Raw genomic sequence first — 10,249 nt, forward strand, 5'->3', positions numbered from 1 at the left:
AAAATATTTTAGCATTTTTCGAGCTCACACTTTGCCCCAAATCCATAGTGGCTGCGGTGGCCTGGTGGTAAGGTCTCGGCTTCGGAACCTGAGGGTTTCAGGTTCGTGACCCGATTCCACCGAAGAACCGTCGTGTAAGGGGGTCTGTTGCACGTTAAATCAGTCATGACCAAACGTCCTCCCGCTGGAGTGGTGTGGTGTGGAGAGGGGGGTGCCAGCTCAGGTGGCGTCCTCGTCATCTGACCGCGGTTCAAAATTACGATGTCCGTCCCAAAATAGTCCTATTGCTTTAAACGGGACGTTAATATAACTAAACCAAACCAAAGCCCCAAATCCATAATTTGTATACGGATAGGAAGCGGAGAGGAATTAATAGTTTTATTAGGAAGTATATGAAAACATTTCGATGAGACTATTTTTGCTGGTTTATGCAAATTTTTCATTGAAAAATATTTTTGATTTCTTTTAATTATTAGAAAATTATTCTTTGAGCAGATTTCTTTGTGCTTTACTTGATCAGTTTTTGTAATGAAATTCTCAGAATTTTTTTTCAATATGTTATTCCCGAATTTAATTTTGATTTTAAAGAATTTGCATTATTTTTTTAACTGAAAGATTTTAATTTTAGAAAATGTATTAGTTATTTTAAAATTGAAGGACATTTTAAAAAAGAAATTAAAGAAATAAGTGTAAATGATATTTGGGGGGGGGGGTATTATGGAGTAAGCAATTTTGTAGATCTCGAAATATTACACCGCTCATTTCGGGTTTTTTATTGAATGCTGTAAGCATTGAAAAATAAAAAATCCCTATTGATTGACGGCTGGAAACTATTTTCCGGACAACCTGGAATTTTGATTAATTTTTGCTAATACAACTTCTTTTTCAAAATGCCATTTTGATAAAGAATGCAAGAATTTAGGCTGAAGCGGAGAGTTGTTATCATATTTTAAAGCTTCAAAGACAATTGTTCATGTCACGATCGCATTTTGTTAGCTTAACAGGCGAATTCATGCCTTCCTAAAATAAAAGGATATTCTTTAGATTTATAAATGAATCGGAAAGATGTTTGCTTTAAAGCAAATGAATTTTTTTTTCTGTCACAAAAGATCAAGCTAATAATTGGACTCGAAATTGGAACTTAATATATGTTAAATGCCAATGGCCGATTTGAAGAACAAACACAGGTGCTCTAAACGAGATCAGCATGATTCTATAAATCTTTTAAAAATGGTAATATAAAATTTCTTATTCAAACAGGTTTATTTTTTCTAAAGGAAAAATATCATTTACAGGACAAACAATTTAAAACAGAGATTTATTTTATGTATATTTTTTTAGTAAAATTTTATATATTTTTCCATTTAAAAATAAAAGATTATAAATTATTTGAAATATTGTGCAAAAAAGATTGTGATATATTTAAAAAAAATAAAGAATAATACAGCTAATTAAAATTTCAAATTCACCTTCTTTTCTCTAAACGTTCATTACAACCCTTCTGACAAATACTAGAAAGAAAATACATCTTTCATTATATTCGTGCTTTCGTGTGATAGCAACCAACTCACACTATAAAACAGAACAATTGAGCTGAGGACAATTGAATAAATGCAGGAAGTGAATTTCTTGTTAAACTTGGAAATTCATTGCAAGAGTTAATACGTCTTTCAAAGGGCTGATGCAAAACGACGTAGAAAAGAGATCGGGAGTAATTGCAACAATTTTTGGTTTGGTTTGGTTTGGTTTAGTTATATTAACGTCCCGTTTGAAGCAACACTAGGGCTATTTTGGGACGGATCTCGTAATTTTGAACTGCGGTCAGATGACGAGGACGACACCTGAGCTGGCACCCCCCTCTCCACACCACACCAGCGGGAGCAACAATTTTTGAAAACCAGCATCAGAATTTTTTTCTTCCAAAACTTGTCAACTGTTTAAGTTTGCTCCGAATATATGGCAAGTTGTAACAATATAAAAATTACAATATTTAAAATAGTTTATCATTACGATTATTTTATTAATTAAAATGCACGAGACACTTGATAATTATTACCACTTAGCATAGTGATAACTGCTATCAAGCGACACTAAGTGATAAAACATAGAAAAAGTTATTTAGACAGTCAACATAAAAGTCGGTACGTATCAGAATTTGAATTTTTTGGCAATCATACATTTTTGCATATTTTGTAAGTAAAAAAGTAAAAATGCTTAAATTTTGAAGATATTTCAAAGATGGCATTTAAATTACTCAAGATTCCGTCTTTTAAATGAATCTATCATTCTAAGTTTATTTTTTTCTTAGAATCTTGTGAAACATAATTTAGTGCACTGAAGCTGATTCTCAACCATATTCAAATGTAATTAATGTTGCTCTTTTCTTTAAAAGACATTCGTGTTACTGTAAACAATTAGTCTCAATTAAAGTTCAGTATAGTAAAGCTGTATACCAAAATTTGCTTTAAAGAAAAACGAGACACTTGATAATTATTACCACTTAGCATAGTGATAACTGCTATCAAGCGACTCTAAGTGATAAAACATATAATAAGAATATTATATAGCTCTACAAGATTATTCACAAAAATAAATTCTTTGTAAACTCTGTGATTGCATACAAATCAGCAATAGACTTCATATATATTATATAACTTTGCTTTCTTCAATCTCTATCTGTACCAATAATAAAGAAGACTGTGTATGTCTGCCTATAGGCTAAATTATTTGTCCTACAGGTACCAAATTTGGCACTTATGAGCAGGGGCTTGGAATATTAATTTCAGAGCTATTTTTTAAAATTAAGTTGAAATTCGGAGTTTTTTCTTGATAACTTCCAAAAATATAAAAAAAAAGTGAAATTCACACCATTTGATTTTTTTAAATTGTTTTTTTAAAGGCATTATTAATTCAATAGTTGCGCAAATTTTTCCAGAATTTTGGTAACTTTCAAAATATATATATATTTTGCAATAATTAACAATACATTGATGCCCCGAAATTCAAACTGTTTCCAGTAGATATTGGCGTGTAATTTTTGTTATTGTTACAAGCAAAGTCAGAAGAATTTTGCATAATTTCTGTGTAATCTACAAGACGAATAAAAAAAATGAAGGTACATACTAGAAGAAATTTAGAAAGATGAATCTGGCATTTATCTTTTTATAGCGATATGATATCATGGAAATTGTTTCCATTAGAAAGGCTCATGTACACAATAAATAAAATATAAGTAAGAAAATTAAGTTAACAGATTTTATTGTCTGACAATTAAGCAGAGTCATGTACATAAAAGTTATATCTAAACGATTTAACTGAAATGAAATATAACCAATGTCACTCCTGAACTAGTCACCAAAGGAGATTATTCAAAAATAAAGCTGATGTAAAATGATAATATACCTCGTAGCAGACGAGTATAATTATAATCCAGACAACAAACAAATATTTGTTTTTATAATCAGTAACATTCATCTCAAAAACCGCCATTTTTTATTATTTCATCCCTCCCAAATAATGAGATGCTCCTTACATGGGCCATATCAGATTAAATTTTTGCAGAACTAAAAATTTGTTTCGTACATAAAAAATATATTTTCTTCAATAAAATCTTTATATACTTAAATAATTTGAATAATTTTTTCCTGTCCCTAAGAAAAGTAGAATAAACTACCAGTGTACCAATCTTTTTTTTAATTTTAAATTCGTGTTTAAAATTTTCAAATTTGCCGCATAGTAAAAATATTTCGCAAAAAGTTGAGAGTATTAAGGCTACCTTGTAGTCTTGTACTACCAAAAGAGACCACAAAATTTTCTCGCTGCATAACTCGTTTGGTAAGTTTAGAAACATTTTTGGTTTCTAGAAACCGTTCATGAGATACAGAATTTCCAATCGTCTGACAATAATTTTTATTATTCTAAATTTACATTCATCAGTTCATTTCAATAAATAAAAAAAATCCTTACCAACTAGACCAGCTTAACTCTCCGGGAGATCAAGTTCTTGAAACAGCAAGCTTAGTAATAAGCTTCTGTGTGGCTGCGCTTCCTGTCTGCGCATGTAAAAAAAGCAACAATAAAACAAACAAATGAGAACTTGCCTGGATCAATTTTCAGCATTTCAAGGCCACGTGACAGCGGGTTGAAGCAGAGGCCACTGAAAGGTCGCAACAGGATGTCATGTGCGAGATAGAATGCATTGTGTAGAGAGCAATTGGGTTTTCCTATTTATCGGACAAAAATCTAATAGTTTTTCTTTTTTTAATCAGTGAAGAGATAACGAAAGCTTACAAACTATTATTCCTTTTATGCGACATGAAACAAGATTAGATTTGAATGTTACGAATGAATAAAGTGCTTTATCTGTTTACTAGTTACTAAGCGGTAAGATCATTATTATATTGATATTTATTACATGATTACCGTGCGGGAAAAGAAATCAAAAATAACTTTTATTCAACTTATTGAACTTTCTTGTGATGCTAAGTATTCGCTATAAAAACCAATTAATTTTTGTTTATTATATAGCCTAATATACCGAATGATTCTTATTGATCTTATTAAGGCATTCAAGAGAGAGACCTTTATTTGAACTGAATGATGAATTCAAGAAAAGGCATCCTTTAGCATCAAGATGGCTTTCTTTTGGCAGTAAGGAACGAGAAACTGTGAGCACTATGCCATTCAAGTTCCGATTGACAATATACTTGTATGTGTGAAAAGCAATATATTTTTACATTTTTTTGTTCATCTTTTCATAGTAAAAAAAACGCATTCCTCCCATTTATAATATTTCTTTTCTGGTTCTAAATTATTTCTTTCAATGTTGCATTTAATACTTAGAAATTCTTAGAATTCTTAGTATTTTCAATTTTGATTACACTCAAATATAGAAGAATTAAGAAAGCCCCCTTTTTTTCTTTCTGTATTAAAGGCTAGAAGTGACTAGTTTCATACCGAAAGCACTGGCAAAAGCATAGGCGAAAAAATAACCAGTGGAAAAAAATCAACAGTTGGATTGGCATGATTTGCTGTATAAATAAAAATCAATTCAAGAATAAGTTTTCTGTGGTTGATTAAAAATTACAGATAAATAAAATAATCTTTTATGAAATATGAACAATTTGTTATTTATTTATTGATGTGATGCATATAATTTTTTTAGATGGGATTAATATAATTCAAGGAAGCATTTTTTTTCCAAGGATATATCTTTCTTATTAAACTTACATACAAAAATTATAAAATTTGATAATCTATGTTTAAAAAATACAGAATTAACAAAACTATAACGCTCATGGTGTTAGGGCGCATATCACCTTGGCACGACCCCGAGAGTCTGTGGGTCAACTAACTAGTGGCTTCCGTAGAAGAGTATTCTAGATTTGAAATTAGATTTTCTAAAATTTTCGGCGCATATAGAGCCCTGTTGGCCGATTACTTTTCAGGATTTTCATTTATCCCCAATCTCTCATTACTTTTTAAGCTCTTTGATCGTACACGGTACAATAATAAACGTTACACGCAATTTTCCAAAATTCAACTAAAAAATAATAATAAACGATATACAAATTAAATGAATTCCATTAATGAAAGAAAATTAATCAAGATAAATTTATATTCAATCAGTAATAGAATATTATAAAACGTTTCCTTAAAAATATTTTTCTTGTCCACATCTTTACTCTATTTGGTTGGATTTAAGTTGGACCATTACTTTAGAATATAATAAATGTCAAGTTTATGTTAATTAATCTAAATATTTATTATTCATGCCCATTCGAATAAGTTGAAAACCAACTTAATTAATCTTTCATTTGTTTATCTTTCACAAGAGATTAATGATAAAGATGATGTCAGAAGGATTCACACAATTTTGAAATTAAAATGTTGATTTCAAAAACAAATTAATACAGAAATCTAGCATTTTCTTCTTGATTCTAGAAGCAATTTTAATTTCACTTATAAGAATTCAAACTCTTCTAAAAAAATTCTGAAAGAGATTCTACACAGATTTTGCTGATTTAATCGAACAATTACTTTTGTTTACTAGAATAGTAATATTTTTTGAAAAAGATCAAACATTAAAGATGTAACAAATTTATTCGAATAATTGTAAGTACACCAATTAGTTAATCATCACCATGATTACGCATCTATCTATGCATTTTATGTCAATGCATTCTGTGTGAAAAGTAAATAAAGGAAACAAATTTTACGAGATTTTCATATTTAATTTCCATAAAGAAAAAAAAAGTTAGAACTCTGTCCCTAATGCGGAACAGTTAAAAATAGATTTTGCATATATGTATAATAATAAAAATGCATTAGAAATGCATATAAGTAAGTATAATAGCTATTTATTTATAGTCAGCAGATACTCTATTTATAGTCAGCAAATACTGCAGACGTCATGGAAAGAGAAAACGAATCGATAATGATAATAATAAATCAAAAGTCGTTCGAGTGGGAGTTATATTTTAAATGATTTATAAAACTACTGAATGTACTGTCAAGAACTGTTTGAAAATTTTAAATATCCAACATAATGCGAAAATTTGAATTTATTCTATTCAATCCCTTAGTTTTTGACATTAAAAATTTATCTCAGACCACAAGTATTTTGTAGCGATAATCTAAAAAAAAAAAAAAAAAAAAATAGACATGATTCCTAGTTTTATAGCGGTACCTCTGTATTAGAACAAAATTTCAAATGATAAGCTTATGTTTAAATCTTTTAAAACATCATTTCCCACACAATTTCTTTTCATATTATTAATATATTAATAATACTGATTATAATTTCACACTCAATTTCAATTCATTTTCAATTAAAAATCAATAAAAATTTGAAGTCAACTAGAAATATGGTATTCTATTTAGAAATCTGTTTTGAAACATAAAATCAGATTTCCAAACAGAAGCTTTTATTAACTATTAATGGCAACAACGGTGTTTTTTTTTTCCTTTTCTATATTATCAGCTTTATATCTCTAGAGAATGTCATGAGTACTCTTGATATTACAGTAGGGAGAATAACGTTAATAAAATTACGATATGAGTGCCTTCAAAATTAATATTTACAACAATAAATAAATGAATAAAAATATAACAATCAGAAATTGTTACTTTTATTTTTTCCTTTGTAAAATTGTAAATATAATAAAGCGCATGAAATGTAATTAATTTCACAAATATGAAAAAAACAATCAAGGAATTACGAAGCTTGCTCAAGAATGAAGCAATTTCAAACTTTTTTTATTCAGCTTCCATTTCAAAAATTACATAGCACTATAATGCAGAACGAGTATAGTAAAATTCTTGGTGAACGTCGGAATAAATTTTAGAGGAAATAAGATTAAGAAATAAATAAGAAATAAGATTTTCAATCATTAAATTTTTTTCTCGCTAATCGTTTGTAAAAATTTCTGTGATCGTTTTAATGAATTAAGGAATTATCCAATAATCATTGAAGACAAATTGAATGGACATATTTCAATAACGGAGCCATCTTAAAAATGAATGCAATTTTTAGTTTTTACAATGAATTAACCAAAATATATTTGAATCATAAATGATATTATAGCCTTATTTTAATAGGAAAAACAAGGGATTGGTGAAAATATTTGAGTTATCGCTGAATTTGAATTAAAAATTGTTCCAATTGAACATGTATTACTATAAGTAGTAAGCCTTGAATAATTTAAAAATATTGAAAAAAATACCTGTTAATTTTGAAGAATCTGAGGAAGAGTTATGGTTAAGTTTTAGTTAATAAAATAAATCTTTACTAGTCATAAAAATATAATTTAAATAAGCAAAAAAAGTTAGAAAGAAATAGAGTTAAGCAACGTTAAGAGTGTTCGGATAGAAATAGCAAATTAATAACAAAAATCAGTGGGAGTGGTCTTCCCAAAACTTTCTCGCATACTTTCTAATAAACTTGTTATACTAGAGAACGCCTTATATGGCAATGGCATACAATAGCTACGAAATATTAATTTTAGCCTTTGGACTGAATCAATCGTGCCATCCTTGGCGAGTTATTTTGAGATTAATCCATGCCATGCGTATATTGTATACAAAAATGGAATTCGTATTTTAGACTTTGTGATTTTTCTCACAGATTGAAACAAAAATTTGATAAAATTCCAAACCAAGTTTGATATATTTAAGCCATTGCGTCTTTCTGTTATCGTGTTTACATGTTTCTGAAAGTACAGACCGACTGGCATTCAACTCATTGTTAGATATGACTTCAAAGACCCAAAAGCGGTATTGAATTATTTTTGTCACAGATAGACAGACGGACATTTTCCAAAAATGTGTTTTTCGAACTCAGGGAAGTCTAAAACGTCAAATCTCAAGTTTGAATTTTTTGACGATTACTTAACTTTCTCTATACCATACTCCAAAACAGAAGTTGCAATTTGAGCATCCTATGATGACAGATATAAAAAGGAACTTTAAGACGGGGGTGGACTTTACATATATATATATATATATATATGTGTGTGTGTGTGTATATATATTGATAGCACGGCAAAAGGGTACCAGAATAAAGCTCAATAGTAAGTTGGCCTTGTTTATATATATTGTTGTTGCTTAAAATGGCACTTGCCATGGACAAACTCGCTGATGAAGTCAGCGATTTTATGCCAAGGGTGCGTCTCTTGTTTTAGTAACGCCAACTAGGACCAAGAGTGCGTCTTAGCTACTCATGCATCACAATCGCTTGCACAACCACTTTTTAGAGGGGGGCATATTTATATTTCTCAAAGATAGAACAGATGAAGAACAACCGTGCCCGAACCCAGGAGGCCCAGATCACGGGGAAGACGCGCTACCCCTATGCCAGGACGCCAGCATAATAATGAATAATTATTTTAAATGTAAATAGGAACATAATTCTTTCTTTAATCTTAATTTTGTCAATGATGTTTGCCGACGTTTTGGCCTAGGGGTAGCGCGTCTTCCCCGTGATCTGGGCGTTCCGAGTTCGAGTCCTGGTTCGGGCATGGTTGTTCTCTCTGTGAGGTACGTGAATGAGCCCCCCTGTAAAAAGGGGTTGTACAAGCGAGTGTGTGTGAACTAGAAGTCAGACTTCTGCCCTATGGTGCTCAGGGGTCTTTACCCTCGGAAGCTGCTGCGCAAAATTTGGCTTAAATAGTCGCACGGCAAAATATATATATATATATGTATCAGATCTACTGTTTAATTCATTCCTCTTTATTTTCTATTTGTGTAAATTTTTAGTATACAAATTTTAATTTTTCAATCCTGCCAAAGAAGTATGGTTTTATAACATAACATAAGTATGCCGACTATTTTTATTTGTTAAGTACGTTTGATAAATTACATGAAAGAATGGCAAAACGTTCGTATGATATTGGATAGAAGAAAGAGAACATGTACTTGAACAGGAATCGCGTATTAGTGAGAAAATCTTTTTCAAATAAAAAGTACAGTCATGATACAGGGATTAGACTATTGTTATATAAGAAATACATTTTAGATTTTGCAAAGCCTCAACAGGGAATAAATCCGCAGCACTGTTCACTTCATCAACGAGGAAGGTAAGAGTGATTCATATTTCAAATTAACGGACAATAATTTTGTATTATGAAAGGTCAAGTTATAAAAAAAAATTATTATAAAATGTCCTATTATTTGCTTTTTTTTCATTATATATTTCAACTTTTTATTTTGGAAGGTGGAGGTTTTTAATAATATTTCATCAGAAATCACAGATGGTAGCGACTACAAAAACGGAATATAATACTTTTTTCTAAGGCTAACTTCAACTAGCCTTGATTCTTCCTATAAATATCAAGATAACTCAAGAAATTTTTCACATTTTCTCTTACTTCTTTCCTTTAAAATAGCTCGAATTCATATTTCAGAAACATGTTTAGTTCCATATGCAAGGTTTTATGCACTCGAGTTTAAATTTGTATGTAAGTACTGTTAATGCTTGCATGCAAATATATGTCATTTTATCTAATGAAATCGATTTCATGAAAAGATTTTTATGTTGCTGCATTTTTAATTCTACTTTCATCAATTTATTGTAGGACTGCTTTGGAGGAACAAAAGAATGAGCAGATTTTCATTTATTTTGTGCTGACGATAAAAATACATGCTGATAATTAAGTGGTAAAACATTGTTTTATCGAAGTATAAAATCAGTTGCATACTTATAAATATTTCTGAATTGTGTCTATTTATGAAATTTTTCGGTATTCCAAAG

General features: G+C 29.8%; 1 protein-coding gene across 1 annotated transcript in view; it reads right to left on the minus strand.

Annotated features, from left to right (window-relative positions):
• The window catches only part of LOC129956061 (sulfotransferase ssu-1-like), a 28,913-nt gene extending 24,706 nt beyond the window's left edge, over positions 1-4,207 (minus strand). The window contains exon 1 of the mRNA XM_056068283.1: positions 3,967-4,207. The gene's annotated coding sequence lies outside the window, so the exon portion shown is untranslated. The remainder of the gene's footprint in view (positions 1-3,966) is intronic.
• Positions 4,208-10,249: the final 6,042 nt, after the last annotated feature.

The sequence above is a fragment of the Argiope bruennichi genome, chromosome 1 (genome assembly GCF_947563725.1).
Source record: "Argiope bruennichi chromosome 1, qqArgBrue1.1, whole genome shotgun sequence".
NCBI lineage: Eukaryota > Metazoa > Arthropoda > Arachnida > Araneae > Araneidae > Argiope > Argiope bruennichi.